Here is a 17086-nt window from a genome sequence, read left to right on the forward strand (position 1 = left end):
ACTCAGCTTGGGACTAACACTTGCTTGAAATACTCATGCAGATATTAAACGTAAGATCCAACCTCTTTACCATGGTCCCCATCTGCTACAGTGGATGTTATGGTGTTCTATGAGATCCTCTTCAGGATTGGGTCCCTATATTCTTAGCTGCTGCAGGCATTGGCTCCTAAGACTCAAGGCTTGGACCTCTCCAGAAAATGCCTTCATTCAGAGAGAGTCACTTCACCCAGGACCATGGCCTTTCTGAGGGAAACCTAAGCTCAATAGTAGGTATATACAGGCCTGGCTCTTTTGTACAACCTAGCTATCCCAGCTCCACAGCTCCTCACTGAGCTCTTAACTCTATTATAGTTCAACTCCTCACTGCACACTTCCACTTCTTTTACTCCTCTACATGTGCTATACCTTAGAGCAACTCCCCAATAATTTCTTGCATTTCTAATCTCTGTTTCATGGGAACCTGAAAGAAGGTTCTGAGTCACATAACACACACATTTGTTCTGAGTCACATAACACACTTGTTATGAGTCACATAACACACACATTTATACTACACTTGCCTCTTCCCAGAAGAAGCTTCCTTCTATCATGATTTCAGTCTCAGTTCCACTTTCATCTCCATAGAGAGATCCTCCTGGAGTAAATCTAACCCTTCGTTGTTTCTGTTTTCATATTCTACCACATTGAAAAATTTCATTTTTTCTAAATGTGTGTCACACTATCTGAATTTACCTTGTTTATATCTTCGTATATATATTATTATTTTCCCTTCCAAATGAAATATAAGCTACCAGAAGGAAGAGGATCAATCTCTCTTGTTCACCTGTGAATTTAACATAAGGCTTCTATAACAATACGATGGTCTGGGCATCTGAAAGAGCAAACATTTATTTCTTACAGTTCCTAAAGCTACACAACTGATTGGTGTCCTACAAGGAACTCTTTCTGGTTTGCAGATAGACATCTTATTGTATGCTCACATGGTGGGAATGGAAGAAAGAGGGCTCTTTCCTGTCTCCTCTTATAAGGACACTAACTCATCATGAGGACTTCACTCTCACTACTTAATTACTTTTAAAGGCTCCCCTGTCCAATTACCATCACACTGGGGATTAGGGTTTCAACATATGAATTTTGAAGGGGCACACACATTTAGTACATAACAATGCATATGGTAAGTATTCAATAACTATTTATATAAATAACTATTTATATAAATAAATAAGTAAATACATATTGAAACCATCAAATCACTCCCAAATGCAAGAATTACATTTTAAAAAAGCATTTGGAAATTTCAGTTTCATGTCAAATCCATCATGTAGAAAATGGAAGAAATAATTCAAACACTGCCAATGAAAATTTTTCATTTCCTTAGTTACCAGAATTCTCACCTTTAGCCATCTCACAAACTGCAATAAATTTTTTTTGTTATTGTTACATATACTTTACTCATTTTTGATACCTCTTTCTGTTTCATCATCTAAATCTTGCAAATTGGTCACTAAATGCTATAAAATCTGTCAACCCAATATCTTTCGATTCTACCCACTTTATTCATATCTATTGACAAAGTATTAAATATGGGGGGAGACAAAATGGCGGGGAAGTAGGAGGAGGCGTCTTTTCAACTTGTACCCCAAAGTGAGCTGATTACCTACCAAAGAACTCCAATCACCCATGAAATCAGCCTGAGACCAGAATTATACACGTCTGGATCTCTACAGGGGGAGAAGATGCCAGTGGGCAGGTAAAGCGGACTGGGAATGGCGACTGATATTGGAAGATAAACAAAAGGGGGAGGGAGCCACCAGAGGCGACCAGTTGGAAAGTAATACCCCAATACAAGCGAGAGTGCCCTGTGTCTGGGGACCAGCATTAACTTCGAGACTGGTTGAAAGCACTCCAAAAGAGCAAAGGATCTCGGGGGAGGGGGGAGATTGTGGGAATCGGGACAGCTAGAAACAGGGGCTTAAGTCCCCGGTCCCAGGACAGCCTCCCCTGGCGCTGAGGCAGAGAGAGTGGGTGGAGAAACCAGCTCTTGGTCTCTAAGCCGTCAGCGCACCTGAGAACGCATGGGGTCCATTTCAGGTGAGGGGATGGGAGCCATGCCTGGCGGCAGAATGCGGGAGCCCTGCTATAGAGCCTGAGATACTCCCCTGAGAGAGGTACAAAGGCCCAGCCGGTGCCCTTTGATACGCGCCATTGTTTCAGAGCCTGCACCAAACTCTCCCCCCAGAGAGGTGCGCGAAGGCCCAGCCTCGTGCTCTCGGACCTGCGCTCCATTCTCAGAGCCTCAGACCCATGCGCAAACCTCAGCCTCCCCTGAAATTGGTGCGCGCAAGCCGGGTGCTCTTAGACCCAGAAAGACCAGGCACTCCCAGCCCGGGCCAGCGGGAAAATCTCAGTGTGTGATCACTGCTTGGAAACTTTTGCTGGTCTGGAGCTGCCCAGACAGCTGCCACTGACTTGACTTTGGGTACAAGCAAAAGATCCTGCATCCCCAGGGACTGCAACTTGGAACCTGTTCTGCCAGCGGCCAAGGGGGAACTTATTTAGGCTCTGCAGCCAGACTGAGGCTTCTCTCTGAGAGGGAGATCAGGGTGCGGTTTGTTTTCCTCTAAAACTACAAAAACCATCAAAAGCAGTCAAAGTGAGAAAAAAAAAGTGAACAAACATAAAAACCACCAGAGAACAAAAGCCTGAAAAAAAAACCCAGTTTCCTCAGAGCCCACCCCCTTAAGGGGGGCGGGAGGACTTAAGTCAGGGAATATCACTGACTGAAAAACCACGTGGCAGGCCCCTCCCCCAGAAAACAAACCAAGAAAGAAAAAAAAAAAAAGAGGAAAAAAAAAAAAAGAACTACAAGAGAACAACCACTACTTCATAGGAAAACTTTTATTTTTCATTCATTCCCACTATTCTGGTTCATTTTTTTTTATACATAGGTAATTTTTTTAACCTAATAACCATCACAGTGAGCTGTCCAGTACATCAAATTCTGTAATAACTTTCTAACCTGAACTTTTTGATACATACACCTATGTTTTGTTTTTTTTTTTGCACTTCTATTTTTTGAATTCCTTCTTTTTTTTTAAATTTTAGTTTAGTTTAGTCTAGTTTATTCCCTTTTATTTTTATCTTCTAATATTCATATAGAGTTAAACTTCAAAGTAATCCCCTTTCCCCAATCAATACTACCCCTATGGGTAAACTAATTTTTAATCCCCCTATATCTTAGTAAAGTTGAGTCCTTTAACAAATATATCAAAATACATCCAGGAAGAATCAAAACAACCTTCCTCGCACACACTGAGAATTTATAACCACTCTCCCATCTTTTTTTTCCACAAGTGTTTCTGTGTTTGTCCTGATAGTATATAAATCTTACACTTGGGGTTCTTTTTGATGAGGTTCTTCCTTTATTTGCATATATATATATTTTTTTTTTCTCTTGTCATATACTTTTATCAGTCTTTCTGTTTGTCTGTTTTTGTTTGTCTACTTCATAAATCTTACCTTGGGGCCCATTTGGGCTGAACCTTCTCTTTCATCTTCCCTTTCTTTCCTGTCTCTCTCTCTATCTCTCTTTTTTTCTTTTTCTTTTTCTTTTCTTTTGTCTCTCGTTTGGGTGGGGAATCCTGATTGCTCAGAAGTGTTCCAGGGTGCACCTTGACTGCACCACGGTTAATACATCCAGCTACATCTGTTCAGTCATCTCCCACCAGAATGACTAGGAGGAGGAATGCCCAACAGAAGAAAAATACAGAGGATGGACCTTCTGCAACAGGGCTAACAGATATCAACATAGACAATATGTCGGAAAGAGAATTCAGGCTAACAATTATCCAGGCAATAGCTAGGTTGGAGAAAGCCATGGATGACCAAACAGAATTGATTAGGGCCGAGCTGAAAGCAACCAGATAGGATGTTCACAATGTTAGGGTGGAGCTTAAAGCTACCAGGGAGGAGGTTCACAATGCTCTCAATGAGTTCCAATCTAATCTAAACTCTCTCAAAGCTAGGGTAACTGAGACAGAAGATAGAATTAGTGATCTGGAGGACAACAGACAGAGAGAAAGGATCAGGAGGAAGCCTGGAACAAACAGCTTAGAAACCACGAAAACAGAATCAGGGAAATAAATGATGCCATGAAACGTTCCAACATCAGAATTATTGGAATCCTGGAAGGGGAGGAGAAAGGAAGAAGTCTAGAAGATATAGTGGAACAAGTCCTTCATAAAAATTTTCCCAATCTCGTGAATGGAACCAGCGTTCATGTACTAGAGGCTGAACGGTCTCCACCCAAGATGATACATTCCAAAAAAACATCAAGACACCTGAGAGTCAAATAGAGGAATTATAATTGTAGGTATAATCACTTGAAAGCTGCTAGAGCAAAGAGGCTCCTTACTTACAGAGGAAAGCCCATCAGAATAACATCAGACCTGTCCACAGAGACCTGGCAAGCCAGAAAAGGCTGGCAAGATATATTCAGGGCACTAAATGAGAAGAACATGCAGCCAAGAATACTTTATCCAGCAAGACTAACATTCAAAATGGATGGAGAGAAAAAGAGTTTCCAGGACCGGCAAGGCTTAAAAGACTATGCAACCACCAAGCCGACACTGCAGGAAATATTAAGGGGGGTTCTATAAAAGAGGAAAAATCCTAAGAATAGCATTGAACAGAAATATAGAGACAATCTACAGAAAGAAAGACTTCAAAGGTAATTCGATGTGAATAAAAACGTATCTATCAATAATCACTCTCAATGTGAATGGCCTAAATGCACCCTTAAAATGGCACAGGGTTGCAGATTGGATAAAACGACAGGACACATCCATATGTTGTTTACAAGAGACCCATTTTGAACCTAAAGATAAACCCAGACTGAAAGTGAAGGGATGGAGAAGCATGTTTCATGCCAATGGGCCTCAAAAGAAGGCTGGGATAGCAATTCTCCTATCAGATAAATTAGATTTTAAACTAAAGACTGTAGTCAGAGATACAGAAGGACACTACATAATCCTTAAAGGGACTATCCACCAAGATGATCTAACAATTGTAAATATCGATGCCCCCAATATGGGAGCAGCCAATTACATAAGAAAACTGTTAATCAAGATAAAGAGTCATATTGATATGAATACGCTAATCGTAGGAGATCTTAACACGCCTCTCTCAGAAATAGACAGATCATCGAAGCAGAAAATCAATAAAGAAACAAGAGCATTGAAGGACACATTGGAACAGATGGACCTCATAGATATATACAGAACATTCCACCCTAAAACAACAGAATACTCATTCTTCTCAAGTGCACATGGAACCTTCTCAAGAATAGAGCACATATTGGGTCACAAATCAGGACTCAACAGATACCAAGAGACTGAGATAATTCCCTGCATATTCTCAGATCACAGTGCTTTGAAACTGGAGCTTAATCACAAGGAGAAGTTCAGAAGGAACTCAAACACCTGGAAACTGAAGGCCACCTTGCTTAAGAATGCTTGGATCAACCAGGAGATCAAAGAAGAACTGAAACGATTCATGGAAACCAATGAGAATGAAGATACTTCAGTCCAAAACCTATGGGTTACAGCAAAGGCGGTCCTAAGGGGGAAATACATAGCCATCCAAGCCTCTCTCAAAAAAATTGAAAAATCCAGAACACAGCAGCTTTCTCTACACCTTAAAGAACTGGAGAATCAAGAACCAATCAAACCAACTCCACACATAAGAAGGGAAATCATCAAGATTAGAGCCGAGATTAATGAGGTAGAAACCAAAGATACAGTAGAACATATCAATGAAACTAGAAGTTGGTTTTTTGAAAGAATCAATAAGATCGATAAGCCACTGGCCACACTAATCCAAAAGAAAAGAGAGAAAGCCCAAATTCATAAAATGATGAATGAAAAGGGAGAGATCACAACTAACACCAAGGAAGTAGAAACAATCATCAGAAGTTATTATCAACAATTATATGCCAATAAGCTTAGCAACCTTGATGAAATGGATGCATTCCTGGAAAACTATAAACTTCCCAAATTGAACCAGGAAGAAATCGACAACCTGAATAGACTGATATCTAGTAACAAGATTGAAGCAGTAATAAAAAACCTCCCAAAAAACAAGAGCCCAGGACCTGAAGGATTCCCTGGGGAATTCTACCAAACCTTTAAAGAAGAAATTACACCTATTCTCCTGGAGCTGTTTCAAAAAATTGAAGCAGAAGGAAAACTTCCAGACTCTTTCTATGAAGCCAGCATTACCCTGATCCCCAAGCCAGGCAAAGACCCTACCAAAAAGGAGAATTTCAGACCAATATCACTGATGAATATGAATGCTAAGATTCTCAAAAAGATCCTAGCAAACATGGTCCAACAGCACATTAAAAAGAATATCCACCATGACCAGGTGGGATTCATCCCTGGGCTACAAAGATGGTTCAACATTTGCAAATCAATCAATGTGATAGAACAAATTAATATAAGAGAGAAGAACCACATGGTCCTCTCAATTGATGCAGAAAAAGCATTTGACAAAATCCAGCATCCATTCCTGATTAAAACACTTCAAAGTATAGGGATAGAGGGAACATTCCTGAACTTCATAAAATCTGTCTGTGAATGACCCACAGCAAATATCATCCTCATGTCTTGTTCCTTGAGATCAGGAACAAGACAAGGATGCCCACTTTCACCACTCTTGTTCAACATAGTATTAGAAGTCCTAGCAACAGCAATCAGACAGCAAAGAGAAATAAAAGGTACCCAAATTGGCAATGAAGAAGTCAAACTCTCTCTCTCTTCACAGATGACATGATTCTTTTATGGAAAACCCAAAAGACTCCACACCCAAACTACTAGAACTCATACAGCAATTCAGCAAAGTGGCAGGATACAAAGTCAATGTGCAGAAATCAGTGTCATTCCTATACACTAACAATGAAAATACAGAAAGGGAAATTAGAGAATCAATTCCATTTACTATAGCACCAAGAACCATAAGATACCTGGGAATAAACCTAACCAAAGAGCTAAAGGATCTGTACTTGAGGAACTACAGAACACTCATGAAGGAATCTGAAGAAAACAAAAAGATGGAAGACCATTCCATGCTCTTGAATAGGAAGAATAAACATTGTTAACATGTCTATACTGCCTAGAGCAATCTACACTTTTAAAGCCATTCCGATCAAAATTCCACCAGTATTCTTCAAAGAGCTAGAGCAAATAATCCAGAAATTTGTATGGAATGAGTAGAGACCCCGGATCGCTAAGGAAATGTTGGAAAACAAAAATAAAACTGGGGGCGTCATGTTTCCTGATTCAAGCTTTATTACAAAGCTGTGGTCACCAAGACAGCATGGTACTGGCATAAAAACAGACACATAGACCAGTGGAACAGAGTAGAGAGCCCAGATATGGACCCTCAACTCTGGTTAATTAATCTTCGACAAAACAGGAAAAAATATACAGTGGAAAAAAGACAGTCTCTTCAATAAATGGTGCTGGGAAAACTGGACAGTTACATGTAGAAGAATGAAACTCGACCTTTCTCTTACACCGTACACAAAAATAAACTCACAATGGATAAAAGACCTCAACGTGAGACAGGAATCCATCAGAATGCTAGAGGAGAACATAGGCAGTAATCTCTTTGATATCAGCCACAGTACTTCTTTCAAAGGCAAAGGAAACAAAAGCACAAATAAACTTTTGGGACTTCATCAAAATCAAAAGCTTCTGCACAGCAAAGGAAACAGTCAAGAAAACAAAGAGGCAACCCACGGAATGGGAGCAGATATTTGCAAATGACAGTACAGACAAAAGGTTGATATTTAGGATCTATAATGAACTCCTCAAACTCAACACACACAAAAACAGGCAATCATATAAAAAATGGGCAGAAGATATGAACAGACACTTCTCCAATCAAGACATACAAATGGCTATTAGACACATGAAAAAATGTTCATCATCACTAGCCCTCAGGGAGATTCAAATTAAAACCACATTGAGGTATCAACTCACACCAGTTAGAATGGCCAAAATTAACAAGACAGGAAACAACATGTGTTGGAGGGGATGTGGAGAAAGGGGAACCCTCTTCCACTGTTGGTGGGAATGCAGATTGGTGCAGCCTCTTTGGAGAACAGTGTGGCAATTCCTCAAGAAATTAAAAATAGAACTTCCCTATGACCCTGCAATAGCACTCCTGGGTATTTATCCCAAAGATACAGATGTCTTGAAAATAAGGGCCATCTGTACCCCAATGTTTATATCAGCAATGGCCACGGTCGCCAAACTATGGAAAGAACCAAGGTGCCCTTCAACGGACGAATGGATAAGGAAAATGTGTTCCATATACACTATGGAGTATTATGCCTCCATCAGAAAGGATGAATATCCAACTTTTGTAGCAACATGGACGGGACTGGAAGAGATTATGCTGAGTGAAATAAGTCAAGCAGAGAGAGTCAATAATCATATGGTTTCACTTATTTGTGGAGCATAACAAATAGCATGGAGGACATGGGGAGTTAGAGAGGAGATGGGAGTTGGGAGAAATTGGAAGAGGAGGTGAACCATGAGAGACTATAGACTCTGAAAAATAGTCTGAGGGGTTTGAAGTGGCAGGGGGGTGGGAGGTTGGGGTACCAGGTGGTGGGTATTATAGAGGGCACGGATTGCATGGAGTACTGTGTGTGGTGAAAAAATAAAGAATACTGTTATGCTGAAAATAAATAAATTTAAGTAAAAAAAGTATTAAATATGAACTCATCTTTCCACATCTTCTCTATTATAAGAGCTATATAATAATTTTTACTCCGTTTATATATCTTCACAAGTTATATGACAATAGTTTTTTTTTAATTAAGAGATCTTATTATTAAGAATAAAAAAGTATCTAAATAGTTTAGGTCTGATGCATGGTATCTGATGTTTAGGCCTCTGTACAGATTTTATCTCTCATCTCCTTCTCCTATAATTTGCAGGATTAATTCTCTGCATATGCACCTATTGTTCAATTTTCTTGGAATGCATTTCCTCCTGTTGACCTGGAAAATTCTTAAGATTGCACTAAAATGTTACTACTTTGGAAAAAATTTCTTTATTACTTCAGATTTGAAGCTTTTTTTTCTGTAATTTACTAAGACTTTGTTAAATTCCCTTTTATTTATTAATTTATTTTTGCACGTCTCTCTCCTTCAGAGACTTGTAGATAATTAAGGCAAAGTTTGTGTCTTACTCATCTTTGTTTTACCAGTGTCAAGTATTGTTCTTGGCCCTTCTATTGCATTCATAAAACACTGAGGGAATGAATGAACATTTGATGAATAAAGAGTGTCAGATTCAGAGAGAGGAATGTGAAGTAAGAACTTGATAAGAAGCAATTGATTCTCAAGAGATTGTGAAAATAATGTTGGATAATACAGAAAATAATTTATGGTCAAATAAAAGATAATTTAGTTATTTGGGTTAGAGAGAATGAAAATATTAGTAGTATTTGATTTAAACTTCAACAGGTGTATGCCAAGGTATATAGGTATGGTATTTACAGTTTTATTTGTAAAAGGCATTCAAGTCAGCATTTCTATAAAACTTACAATGAAAAAGAAATTGGGAAAAAAAAGAAATTGGGTATTTTAAATAAATAAAAATTTTAAAATGTAATGATAAGTACTGGGACTATACATTGTGATGTTAAATGTCATATTTTTATATGATTATTTATTTCAGGAAAGCCAGATGATATTTACTTTATGTCTTTGTTTTAACTAATGTCAGAATGGTCATAATTAATTAATGTCTTAACAGCTATTTTCCATATCAATATTAGATTTTTTCCAAATTTTTCCTTCTATTTAATTGAGAAGGAACTGTTATCCTGATATTTCTTTCATGATTCAATATCCCTATATTACTAAATCTCATTTCATGGTTATTGTGGTAAAAAACACAGTAAAAATAGGTTAGATGGGGGTGGCTTGGGGCTCAGTCAGTTAAGCATCTACCTTTAGCTCAGGTCAGGATCCCAGGGTCTTGGGATAAAGCCTGCCTCTGGCTTCCTGCTCAGTGGGGAGTCTGCTTCTCCTTCTTCCTCTGCCTCTCCCCTGTGTATGTGATCTCCCTCTCTCTCTCAAATGAATAAATAAAATTAAAAAAAAAAGTAAAAAAGTTAATCAGTTGATAAAACAAAACATATGGAAAATAATATTATTGAATATTTATGTAGTTTATTGGTAGAAAATAATATTATAGTCACAATAAATAAAACACAAGGAAAGATTAATGTATTCTTTAAATGTTTTCACAAAAAAACAAAATTAAAATGATGCGTATGTTTATATTTACAAAGGTGAATTAATGTATGAAGAATTCTCAGATCACAAAATGATAATCTTAGTGTTAAGTGGTAGGTATCAAAAACAAAATATTATAATCAGTTATTAATTGTTTCAAATATACTAGTTCACCACCTTTCTAGGTGTGTAACCTTAGGGACATTACACCATTTCCCTTGGGTTCAGTTTTTTTCTTAGGTCGATGGGGGATGGCAATAGTATGTAGTATGGATGTGGAAAATAAAAGAGGTATTAATGTGGCAAGTAGCCTGGTGCCTACTTCAGAGATTATAATATTTGTTAAAGTTATTATTATTCTTGGACAACGTATAGGATAAACCCACCTTTAGGAACACAGATATGCTGGATTACATTTTGATAGTTTATAGTAAGTAGTAAGAAGTGAATACTTTGGCCAAGTAATTCTATCTGAAGTAATTATTTAAATTATGGTTAGTATAAATAAATGCAATTCTTGAACTCTCCAGTTTACACATAAATCATATAATTTGAACTTATTCATGACTAAGGCAAATAGTATTTGTGGATGAACAGCTAAGACATTATAGAATTTTATTTTTTCGCAACCACACTGAATAATGGTGCCTTAAAATATGTAAACTGTGTTTCAGGCCAAGAATTCATGATTCAGAATTACCTGATTTCAACCAAAAAAATATTTGATGAATGAAAGAATATAATTTCTCTGAAAATTCTGTGACACAACTTCTGAAAGAAATTATTTAACTTTTGTCATTTTAAAGATATAATGATAACAGTTTACTACATTTTATTATGCCTCAAAAGAATTATCACAAACATATTATTGCATATGTTATAGAATTATTTATATCTTTTGAAATATAAATGCTCTGAAGATACAGGTTGCAATAAGGATGACATTACAGAGGACAACATGCTTGGAATAGAATTAGAAAACAAAGCATAGTATAGCTGTATGAATGGTCTGAAGTTGGAATAATTAAAAGAGGAAAAATAAGAAAACCAGAGACATGTGAATAAACATGTGTCAAAATTGAATATTATTAAACTGTAATTCTTACATCTAAAAATGAATAAAAAGACCCAGAATGTTATTTGTTTCTTCTTTACTACATATCGATCTGATTTCATTCTTTTTAAGTCATATCCATAAAAATAACATTTATTTCCATCCCTTTGGTTGCAGAGATTTAGACTTTCTTCATAGACCCCATGAGGGAAAGGAAGATGACCTAAAAGGGAGAAGGAGTGATGCAATATTCTGTTATTTATAACCAGAGCTCAATGTCATTAATCAAAATTGAAGATTTGATCAACTAGATCTGGTAATGTTGACCTCTCTGCCCACCCCCCATTCTGGGAAGAGAATTGTGGTGGTGGGGGGAAGGCAATCCAAATACAAAAAGCAATTTAAGACATCAGTTTCTAGCTTTCACCTAATAATTGAAAAGTTTGAGTTCATGGAACTTTCTCTACTCTGTGTGTGTGTGTGTGTGTGTGAGAGAGAGAGAGAGAGAGAGAGAGAAATCGTTTTAATTTTAAGCTGAAGGATTTTTCTATAAATCACTAAGTTAGGGAAAAAATTAAATGCAATGAAATATAATAGACTATAAAGTCTCATATACAGTTATACATTTTATATGAAGGTTTTTTTTAAATTATCAGTTATTTAATCTCATTTACATATAAGTATTACTTTCGGTCAAGTTTTGAAATCCTAAGTTTCTTATTGCAAATTATCTCGATTGTTGGTGGTGATTCAGATCATTCAGAGAGAGTTAACTTGTTTTAGTCAACATTCCGTCCATTATTGTCTCTTCAAGCTTTTGTTGTTGTTGTTTTTAAATTTCTCATCAGTATATAGCAGGATCTTGTTGAATAGCAAATAGCTAAAGTAGAATGAAGCATGCATTTTCAGAGTAAAATAGTAGGCATGTGAAGTATCTCCTTAAGGTTAGGTTTTTCTACAAAATATATCAATTACAAAATGGAAAGCCTTTTTTAAAAGAGGAGTAACAGGTATTATCAAAATCAATTAGTATGTAATGGATAAAGTGGAATAGGTAATACCTACCCTAAATTTTATAGTTTGGATTTCAAATCTTTACTATTTACCTGCTGTATATATTGCTTGAGGATGTGTACTGGATTAAAAGTCATGTCTTTTGATGTCTAGTTCAGGGATCTTAAGCAAACCCTGTTTTCTACATAAAACATTTATTTTTCTTCAAATGATGATGGATGATGATTTAAAACCACAAAGGGATAAGATATTGGTAAAATACAATAATATACTGTACAATAATAAAGATAATGAACATAATGGATGATAAAACTAAATTGAAAACACAGATGGAAATTAACAAAACACAAATAGAATAGGCTAGGAGAAACATGAAGAATACCTCTTAGATTTATTAGAATAACAGTTTTCTTGTCCTAGTAATTGAAAAGTCTACAAAGAGAATAGCTTAAATTTTTCAAAATTTCTGTGACATCCATATCACATGTGCAGTTAATTTCTAGTTTTTATTCAGGTAAATGAAGGCTTAATAGTTATCTACAATTAGAGAATAACATTGATTACTCTAGTGATTACTCTGGTGGCTGAAAAATGAACATTCAGTTATTTTGTTTAGAGATCCCCAACATAATATTTACCTTTTTTATTGATTTGTCTAAATGTTCAAATTATTATCTTCATCTATGTAGTGATCAAAGTCAATGGGGGGAAAACTTCATTTGTACAAACACAATTTCAACTGTAAAAGGAAGGGATAGCTTTTTAAATCACTTCAACAGAAGTAATTTGTAGCCTCAGGTCTGGACTGTGGCAGTCTTGGTCTTGCTAGATTGAATAACTTGCCTTTCACTTTTTATCTGTGTCTATAATTTGATTATCATTAAATGAACCAGAAAATAAATTTGCTTCAACAATGAAAACCCACAGGCTAATATGTCAGTCTTTTAACAAGATTTATTCTTTAATAGATAGAAATACAATAAGAAAAAAATACCTAATAAAAGACAAAATAAAAATTCTTATTACATAGCTTCAAGCCACAGACTGAAAATTAGAGAATAAATGCATTAAGGTCTAATGCCTAAAACATAGTTAAAGTTCTATAATAATGTAATAGTATACACCTGGCCAAACTCTGGAAAGGAGTTTGGAAAAGCATCAGAATCTTCATAGTGGCAACAAAATCAGTGGCCTCAGCTCCCCCAGTCTATGTCCAATATGTTCATTTCCCTAGAGAAACATGACAGAGGAAATCCTTTCCTGACAATAGAACAACTGCTTTAACTGTCACTTGGGTCCTCCTATAATTCAAGGATTGGTGGATTCTGCTTTTTCCTAGTCACAGGTATCTTGTTTCCAAGTCACACTTGATTTTATCTTATGCTACTTTTGTCTGTTCTCATTGTTTATTTCTGTAACATTTTGCCTTCCCTTTTTGTACCCATTTTTCCTAGTATAACCACATTATGCATTTGCAGAATATAGTGGGCCTTTGTGGGAATTGAGAAAAAAAGCTTCACCTCTGTTGTGACCATTCTACAGAAACAGAATAGACACTTCCCCAAAATCTGGTTTAAATGTTAAGACTGATGACAATACATATGCACCAAGAAAGAATGAATATATTCATTTAAAATCATATAATGGCAAATATGGTGGTAATCAAGCAGGACTGAAAATGGGTTGAGAGAGTCAGGCCATGAGGCTGACTTTGGAGGTGTTTTTTTTAATAGTGATTAGGGCATGAGGCCAGAATGAGGGTTGCCTGTGGGCAAAGTGCTGTGTGGTTTTACCTCCTCATCAAAGGAGGGGTATCCAAGATTTCTTATCAGTTTTCCCAGATCAGGATGAGAGGAAAAAGGAGGTTGGCATGGTTGACAGTTTTCACCAGCACAATATCAAAAGAATGGACACCTTCTACTACATCTCATGAAGGATAAATTTAAAAAAGGAATGCCCCACCTAGGAAGGACTATTATAAAAAAAACATGCCTTCTTCCAGCACAACACAGCTTCATGATCCATAGCTTAAGTAGTAGTGCTGATTGGATTTTCATGCCTAATTACATCACCTTGGTCACTGACTTTGATTTGGACACAACTTGCATGACCATTCATGGAATGGATGGAGATAATGTTAAAAGAACATGGCATTTAAAGTAAGGAAGGATGAGAATCTATGGTCTGATTAATGAGATTAGAGACAATTCCAGAAGAACTGGTAACAATATGTTGGAACTCACTGTATGATCAATGAACAATAAATTTTATTGGGTATTAATAAGAAGACATTCAGGAGATGATTTCAGGGAGAGTTCTGGGAGATGTTGATTCAAAGACAGTCGTACAAAAGATCCTTGAGGATCAGGAAAATGGTGGAAGACTTGCCTCACAAATATAACTAGATAACTACTAAATCATACTAAATACCCCAGAAATTGATCCAAGGACTGATAGAATAAACTCCACAAGTCAAGGAGATAAGAGACAACATCAAAGAAGGTAGGAAGTACAGAGACATTGTTTAGGGGAGAAAGGGATCACAGCGCTGTATGGGAAGGAAGCCATGATCACAGAGAAAGGCAAGAGAGATGAGAACACAGGGGAATGCACAGGCTAACATTTCCCCAAAGCTGAGGTTTGGAAAATGAGAGGAGCTGAATTTTGTGTGTTCTTACAACCAGTGAGGTTTAAATGCTAGAGTTTTAAATGTCAGCAGACATGGCTGGGATAGAGCCCAGAGAGGCTGCATTGCTTCTGGAAAGAGGACAGACAGATAACCCATGGGCAGATGGTTTGGAAAGAGCAATCTGAAGACTGTTTGGGGAATACAATGCGGAGATTATTTGCTCTTGTTGAGGCACATCCTTGAACAGCAGCATTCATGGAGAAAGGTCTCCAGAAACAAAGAAGCTGGCCATGCCATTTCCCTCTCCTCTCAACATAATCACAGAGTCACCTGTGGGAAGCAGCTCAGTGCCAACATTGGCTGCCTAACTTGCATAACTAAACCCCCTTCTCTATGCTGTGGTGGAACTTTCCTTCTCAGTCAAGCTTGCCTCAGTCCCAACACAATGGACCCTTCCCCAGAAGACCAGCACAAACCTCTGACTACACCGCATTTCCTGATCAGAGAGTTTTGCAGCACCTCAGTTCTGGTGGAGGTAGTGACAGATCATTTCACAAGCAGACCAGAGTACACCTAGTTAAAACTTATTACATTCAGCCCACAGACCAAACACTGCCTGCAGCAGGCAAGAGAAACCTCTTCAGACAACTGACCTGAAGGATTGAGCAGGCAAAACATACTAACAGAGTGCCATGCAGCACACACTGGAGATACCCCCTGAAGCACCAGGCCCTAGGCACTATACTACCTCCTCTTTATAGGGCCATTACTTTCAGAAGCAGGAGACACAAATGGCTTTTCAAACACAGAGAAGAAAGCAGAGACTGAGACAAAAGACACAGAAATTTATTGTAAATAAAAGACCAAAATAAGGCCACAGCCAAATATCTAAGTAAAACAGATATAAGTAACATGCCTAGTGGAGAATTTAAAGCAATAATCATAATGATATCCTCTAGCTTGAGAAAAGAATGGAAGAAATCAGAAACCTATACCACAGAGATAGAAGAATTAAAAACCAATCAGAAATGAACAATACAGTGATGGGGATTCAAAATAGACTAGATGTAATGAACACAAGGATGAAAGAATCACAGCAATAAACAAGTGATATAGAAGATAAAATTGAGGGCTTCCTGTGTGCCTGAGTTGGTTAAACATTTGCATTTGGCTCAGGTCATGGTTCCAGGGTCCCTGAATCAGGTTTTCCGTTCAGCTGGGAACTTCCTTCTCCCTCTCTCTCTGGCCTCCACTCATGCTCTCCCTCTCACTCTCTATTTCAAATAAATAAATAAAATATTTTTTTAAAAAATCAGAAAAGGAAGATAAAATGGAAAATAATTAAGCTGAACAAAAGAAAGAAAGAATTATGGATCATAGAACAGACTTCAGGAACTCACTAACCCCAGAAAATATAATAAGATTCATATCACAGGAGTCTCAGAAGGAGAAGAGAAAGAGAAAGGGGGGCAGAAAATTTATTTGAGGAAATAAAAGCTGAAAAATACCCTAATCCAAGGAAAGAAAAGACATCTAAATTTAGGAGGCACAGAGAACTCTCATCAAAATCAACCAAAGCAGACCAACACCAGGACATGTTGTAATTAAATATGCAAAATATAGAATAAAGAAAACATCCTAAAATGAGCAAGACAAAAGAAGTCCCTAACTTATAAGGGAAGACCCATAAGGCTAGCTGGAGATATCTCAATAGAAGCTTGGCAAGCTAGATGGGAGAGGCATGATATATTCAACATGCTAAATGAGAAAGTTCTGAAGCCAAGAACATGCTATCCAGCAAGGCTATCCTTCAGAGTAGAAAGAGAAAGTTGCCCAGACCAAAGAATAAAAAAATAAAAATAAAAATAAATTCATTATTACTAAACCAATCTGAAAGAAAACTAATCTGAAAGAAAGGATACCTTTTAAGTGCAAAGGAGAAACTAAAATTTTAAGTAAAAAGCAAGAAATACAAAAGAAGTAAAAATGAATATTTCTGTAAAAATCAGTCAAGGAACTCACACATAAAAAAGGTATTTTAGGTATATACCATATACTTAAAATGTGGGGAGGA

This window comes from Mustela erminea, chromosome 2, assembly GCF_009829155.1.
Source record: "Mustela erminea isolate mMusErm1 chromosome 2, mMusErm1.Pri, whole genome shotgun sequence".
In the NCBI taxonomy this organism is placed as follows: Eukaryota; Metazoa; Chordata; class Mammalia; order Carnivora; family Mustelidae; genus Mustela; species Mustela erminea.